Here is a 7,175-nt window from a genome sequence, read left to right on the forward strand (position 1 = left end):
AGCCAACCTTACCGGGAACCCTGCTTCTCACAGCCTTCCACAGAACCCCCACACCTTTCTTTCCAATCCCTTACTAGCAGCTTCACACACCTTGCCTATATTATGCAGCCCAGAAATAACTTTCGAGACCAGGGTCTCTCCCAGGGACAATGAGGGCAAAGAGACACAAGAGGCAGCTGTCCCAGCATTGCCTCTATCTAGAGTCACAACCCAACTGGGACCAAAGTGAGCTTGTCAGAAGGTCATTATGTCAGGCTTTGCCAGGTTACAAAGGGAAATGGAAACCCAAGAACGCAACCAAGCCAAGGCCAGACAACTGTGGAAGCACAGGTACAGGGCTGCTGAGACTGAATCTTGGGGCATAAAGAGGAGAACAGTCTACTAGAGCCCTCTCAGTTCATGCTCAGGCCCCGCTGACTGAGAATCTGCTGTGTCCATTCACTGAGTGGGTAACCACTAACCCCACTGGGCACTCCAAAATCAGTAACAGCCTCACTGCTCAATCCTTTGCTTGATACACCACTTGCTGGGACAGTAGTTGTCAAACCTGGCCACATATTAGCTTCACCGCAGGAAATAGGACCTACCTAGGCATAAACTAAGCTCCCCAGAGTCCTGACATAAAGCCCAAGGTTTAAGTCAAGCACAGTACAGGAAACAGTGCCAGACCCATAAGCAGCCCAGGTTCATCATCCCGCATAGACACTGTGTCCATATAAGGAAAGGCCTCTGAGGTCTCAGGCCCCACCTCCCCTTTCATTTACTTTATGCAGAATTCACCTGCTTCCAAGCAGCAGGGTACGGGAACAGTCACGGGGTCCTTCACCGGAAGAGTCTGCAGCTGGGTTGATGAAAACTCCCATCGGGCTCAAACCCCAGTATGTGAGAATGGGAGTGCTCCTCCCTCCAGCCAAAGCATCTGCCTTCCCATACGTGTTGCCAGCAAGGATTCTGCACCCCAGATCCACACAGAACAACTCTTCCTAGCAGCCGTACGCATGCAGAGCCAACAGCCCTTCCATTCCCACAGGACAGACAGGGAAACCTGGAGAACAGCCTACCTTTACTTCCCTCTTCACTCACAAGATGAAGTGAGGTAGCTCACCCTCAATCAGGGAACAAGGACCTAAACCTATTCCCACTTCACAAGAAACAGGAAGGACTTTTGGCCTAGATGCAAGCTGCTGACTCACCCTTTCCCACCTTGGAGTGTTTTAACATTCACTCCCCCTACTTCAAACCTAAACCATACTTCTTTCCCCTCTACCAAGAGTACTTTCATCAGTTTTGGTGTTCTTCCTCGGGGTCCCGGGAGTGTCACGGGGGTCATTCTCCTCACTCACTCCAGTCATGCCCTTCCCAGGGCCTGCATTTCCCACCCGTCCTGGGCTATGGCTTGTGTCTTCATGAAAGCAAGCTTACTAGGATTCGCCACACCTACCTCCCAACAGGTTCAAGAAAGCAGTTCTTTCTTTTTTTTTTTTTTAATAATTTTATTTTATGTGCATTGGTGTGAGGGTGTCAGGTCCCTTGGAACTGGAGTTAGAGACAGTTGTGAGGTACCATATGGGTGCTGGGAATTGAACTCTGGTCCTCTGGAAGAGCAGACAATGCTCTTAACCACTGAGCCATTTCTCTAGGCAGAGAGCAGTTATTTCTTGGGGCCTTTTCCCAGTTCAGTCTCCTAACCCTTAGCCAAGTTTAGCCCTCACCTCACCCCCAACCCCAACACACACACAGAGGACAGACTTGTTTCATAGCTTCTAACTGAAATCCACAGACTATCTTGGAGAAAAGGCTGTCCACTATTCCTCCCTGGTCTGAGCTCAAGTTTCTACTGACATCATGTAATAAAGGCTCTCACAGGATCTCAAGCTAGAGGCATTCGCCCTCCAACCCCAGCAAAGTTATTCACCTCAGTCTCAGGAGACTCCTGCTGAACTGGAATGACACCCCTATCATTCTGCCTTAAAAGCAAAGCAATGCTACATAAGTTTGTGAGCACCAGAGGGCAGAAAAGCCAGCACAATTTAGACATGCTGTAGGGCCTAAGCACTAAGTTGTTTAGAAAATGCGGCTGAATAAATACAAAGTTTGCAAAATCTAGTGGACAGTGGCACTCCCAAGCCTCGCACACCTGCAAGAGCATGTCTTCCATGCCTAGCCCATCCTCCATGGCACCAGCAGCAGCCAGCTCTCCGCTGCTGGAGAGATGGCTCAGCAGTTAAGAGCACTTGCCTGATGTTCTGAGTTCAATTTCCAGCAAGCACATAGTAGCTCATAACCATCTATATTGAGGTCTGATGCCCTCTTATGGCATGTAGGTAAACATACAGATAGAGCATTCACATACATAAAATAAATAAAAATATATTTTAAAAAAGATTTAAAAACGGCTGGAGAGATGGCTCAGAGGTTAAGCGCACTGGCTGTTCTTCCAGAGGTCCTGAGGTCAATTCCCAGCAACCACATGGTGGCTCACAACCATCCCTAATGAGATCTGGTGCTTACTGCTGACATGCAGGTGTGCACGCAGACAGAACATTGTATACATAATAAATAAATATTAAAAAATATATTAAAAAAAAAAAACTCAGCCAGTAGTGGTGGATGCCTTTAGTCCCAGCAGAAGCAGGTGGATCTTTGTGAGTTCAAAGCCACACTGATCTACAGAGCAAGTTCCAGGACAGCCAGAGCTACACAGGAAAACCCTGTCTCAGAAAACAAAACAAAACAAAAAAAAAAAAAAAAGTCACCTCAGCTGCCCAAGAAGGTGCACACTATAATCCCAACACTCTGGAGGCTGAGGCGGAAGTAAGACTGAAGCCAGTCTGGGTACACAGTTAAGAACTTATCCCAAAGGGGAGAATACAGGGCTGGCAAGATGGTTCAGTGGGTAAAGCTGTTTGCTGCCAAGCCTGGCAATGTAAGTTCAGTATCTGGGACCCACATGGTAGGAGAGCTCCAAAAGCTCCCACAAGTAGCGAACACACACAAAACAAATAAATCAACGTAATAAATAAAAACCCTCAGTTCTGCCAACATGAACCTAGCATGGCATCAAGAGCCCTCCTCCAGCCTACAGATGGCCCCTCACACCATGCCTGGCACAACACACGGATTGTGCCAACCCTCTTAAAACCATTTTCTGTACGTCTTCTGTAAACTAAACGCTGAGTCTGAGAAATGGGGTGGGGAGGTGGGAGACTTGCCACTGCCAAGGCTACGTGCAAAGTGAACTGCACAAGTAGGCCACTGCGGACCAAATCTCGTTACCTCACTCTAAACTGACCTGCAGGACCCTGTTTAGCCAAGTTCCAAGGGGCACTTCCTCCTAGTCCAGGCCCTCCTAGTGGTCAGGTTCTGGAGGCAGAGGCCTTCAGTCCAGCATATATGGGTCAAACTGACTCCTCAAGGTCAACAGACCAACCAAAAGAGCAGGGACAAACGAATTTTATTCCTTTTCACTCTAAAACGAGTCCCTATTCAGAAGCTGCTGATCAAAAAGCATCTCTTTGGCTCTCCTGTGAGAGCCACATCCACAAGTGTCTTATTTTAGTCCTAAATGCCTTTCTTTTTCTTAATCCTAGGCCTTAAAATCAATATTGAAATCTCTTGGGAGCCTGGTATAGTGTCTCATGCTTTTACTCTCAGCAGTCAGAATGCAGAGGTGTGTGGATCTTGGTTCCTTGTCTACCTCGTTGAGTTCCAATGAAGCCAGGATTGGAGAGACCCCTGTCTCAAAAACAAAACAGCAAAAAAATGTATGGATTCTATGCCTTCTGGGCCAGTCAGGGTTGTAAAGAGACCTTGTTCCTTGTTCTTGTTTTAACTTTATGTGCCCAGACCCCCATTATGTGCCTTTGGGATTACCAATAGTTGCGAGCCACCTAGGTTCTCACAGAGAGCAGCCAGTACTCTTAACCTCTGGGCCATCTCTTTTTGGTTTTTATTAAAAAAAAAAGAAGAAGAAGAAGAAGAAGAAGCAGAGCAGCAGCAGCAATGTGGCACACACCTTTAATCCCAGCACTTGTGAAGCAAAAGCAAACAGATTTGAGTTCCAAACAGCCAGGGCTATCAGGTGAGACTGTCTTGAAAAAACGAACAAAAAAAGCTAGTCATAGAGACACTTGTCATTAATCCCAGCACTCTGGAAGCAGAGACAGGTGAATCTCTGAGTTCTAGGTAAGCCTGGTCTACATAATGAGGTCTAGGCCAGCCCCGGCTACACAGTGTGACCCTCTCTCTAAAAATGATAATTTCTTGGGAAAGAAATGGATCAGTGGGTGAAAGTGCTTGCCAACCAGCCTTATGACTTAACTCTGATCTGCAGAATACATATGGTGGAAGAGAGGAGACTCCTGCAAGTCATCCCTCTCCATCTCCATACATACATACATACAAAAAATAAATACATGTAGTAATATCTCTTAACAAACGCCACCTCAGGTAAAAAGGGAGAAGGGGAGTTCATACCCCTAGGCCCACCCCTTCAAGCCTGACCCTAATAGGCAATAAAGCCTCACAGGGAGATCCCACAGCATTCCCTACAGCTCAATAATGCAAAACCCTGTTGCTCAGTCCACAACAGCTGACTTCAAACGGATCAGAGGCTGTGCTTATTAACAAAATGAGAAATCTGATCTGTGGAAAGAAAACACTATGTGTGGATTAATCTAGGATTGCAGCTTGTGGAAGAGGCTAGGCTGCTGGCCAAGACCAGGAAGTGAGGAAGGAAACCTGCCTACCTGTCCTCAGAGCAGGTACTTACTATGTAACAGAATAGGATGAATTAACCCTGGCCCGTCTGCACCTTCCAGCAATTACAGCAAATTACTTTGGTTCTGCTTTAATTAAAGGCAGGACTCCCTCAAGCTGCTTCTTCCTACATGCAAAGCCAGCAATACAAGGAAGATTTTTCTTTTCAGGAATTGCTCATAAAAGCTCGGTGACTAATGTACAAGTCCCAACAACTGGCAGAACACTGCAGGAAGAAATTCTGGGCACACAGCAGCACTCAGACAGCCAGAGAGGCTGGTCAGTAAGCACTCTCAACACCTTACAACTAACCTGCAGAAAGCCAAGAGCCAAAGCAGAAGGCTGAGCAAACAGAACTGCCCCCACTAATGCAAGCAGGCAGTGCAAAGATTCTTCTCAAATCTTGTAGTTCTCAGAGGTTTTTATTAACAACTTTAACTGCTGCACAGGACAGAAAGATCACCTGCAGGCAACATGACTTCTTGCAAAAAACCCTAGTCCAAAGGACTCCTGCTAGCCACACATTTGTCTCTAGAGCTAGGCCAGCCTGAGGCTGGCCCATCTGCTTTATTTCAGACTACTCCAGAAGCCCTACTCCACCTAGCATACTTTTTCTCCTTGAGACTGGGCTACAGAGTGGTCACACAACCTGATCCTAAAAATGTCTGCTTGAAAGCCAGGGATTCCAGATACAGGCAGATAAAGAGGAGCAAAGCCAGGAGGACTCAGAAGCAACTATAAATGCGGCATCCCTCTTGGGTTTGGCTCCATCCCTCCGTCCTGTATCCTACATGGGAAATCCCAAGTTCAGCCTAGAAGATGAACCTCTCCACTACCTGCTCTATCTCTCCGCCCTAGGAGCAAAAGACAGCTAACAAACCTCAGGAACAATCCACAGTCACAGGATTCCTATAGGCACGGACCCGCCCCTCCCCCACCACCACATATGTCAGTAGGGGTGGCCTCTCAGTGTTACACACCCCTCCTGCTGTTTGGGAGTGAGGGGCCTGGAACACAGCTCTCTAACTGCGCCTGACAATTATATCTAAAAAAGACACCGTGAAGAAGGGGAGAGAACGCGCAAGTAAATAACTTCTAAATCTCTCCGGCCAGCTAAGATCAGCACCGGACTCTCGGTCTCGAGGCAGTCCAAAACTGTCTGGGTGGGGCTGCAAGGACTATTATCTGGCCTCAATCCCTCCAAGTACGTTAAGACACTGTCCCCCAGGGAGAGGCATTTCGCCCAGCAAACACACCCAGGCCTGTGTGCATATGAACCATTTTGGAAGATAAACAGAGAATGACAAGCTAGGGCCCCTCAGCTCACTCCCTGAGCCAGGCAGTCCCTTCCTCTTGCCACCCGACCCCCTCCCCCCAAGCCCATCTCTCTTCCTGCCAGGCAGCTGCCTACAGCAAAGGTCTGGGGGCAGGGCAGAAAGCCCACCCAGCCACGGAGCCGGGCCCTCCAAACCCTACCCTGTCCCTGACAAGGCCAGTCTCCCAGCCAGGAAGGGGACTAGAGGAAAAGGACCGCAGACCATACACACAAGCGCAGTCCTGGAAACCGTAAAACGTTCCAGAGAGGGGCAGCCCCAGGCGCACAGCCGTTTGCATAATGGGAGTCCGCCCGCCTGTCAGGCAACATAGCCCGACGCCGTTCGGATTAGATTGCTAATGAAAAGGCACAAAGACCCGGCGCTCGCTACCCCGTCGACCCCCACTCCACAGACTCGCGCCCCAGGACTGGCGTAGCCCTGGGGGCTTTGTGCCCGGAGTCCCAAGCCGGGCGCAAGCCGCCGGGCACCTGGACCACAAAGCCCCCGCCCGCCCGGGGTCCCGCGTGCGTCTCGGTTCGGGACCAGGGGCCGTGCGCGCGCTGCGTCCCACGCGCGCCCACGCCCCCCTCTCCGGGGACGCGCCCGGCCCGCGCCCCCCCTCACTCCAGGACGCCGCTTACCTCACGCGCCTGCCAGCGGCCCCTCGTCTTCGGCGCCCGGCCTGCGCCGCACGCGCCCGCCCTGTCCGCCCGCCGCCGGCCCCGCTCGGCTCTCCGCCCAGCGCGCCCAGAGCGCCGCTCACAGACGCCCGCCCCGCGCCATCTTGGAAGCTTGTGACGTCAGCTCCACCCGCTCACCCCTGACCCACATCTGAATGGGCGAGCGACTGGGCGGGCCTAGGGGCGGATCCTCGTGGGGGCGGACCCCCGTGGGGGCGGAGTCTCGGAGCTGGGCGGGGCCGACGGGAGGTCTGAGTCCAGGGAGGGGCGGGTGGCTGCCGGATAGCGTAATGGGGGAGGGGCGCACGGAGGGCCCGGGAGTCCCAACTGGGACACCGACCGGTCCGAACCCAGGCGCCAGAGCAGGATGGCAACCTCATTTCAAAATGCTTGACGTGCACACCCTGTGAACAAGGACCAT

The 7,175-nt window shown here is 50.9% G+C and overlaps 1 protein-coding gene across 1 annotated transcript in view; it reads right to left on the reverse strand.

Annotated features, from left to right (window-relative positions):
- Nucleotides 1-6,840, reverse strand: part of Hic2 (HIC ZBTB transcriptional repressor 2) — a 31,407-nt gene extending 24,567 nt beyond the window's left edge. Inside the window, exon 1 of the mRNA XM_021654518.2 lies at nucleotides 6,716-6,840. The gene's annotated coding sequence lies outside the window, so the exon portion shown is untranslated. The remainder of the gene's footprint in view (nucleotides 1-6,715) is intronic.
- Nucleotides 6,841-7,175: the final 335 nt, after the last annotated feature.

Source organism: Meriones unguiculatus, chromosome 17 (genome assembly GCF_030254825.1).
Source record: "Meriones unguiculatus strain TT.TT164.6M chromosome 17, Bangor_MerUng_6.1, whole genome shotgun sequence".
Classification (NCBI taxonomy): Eukaryota; Metazoa; Chordata; class Mammalia; order Rodentia; family Muridae; genus Meriones; species Meriones unguiculatus.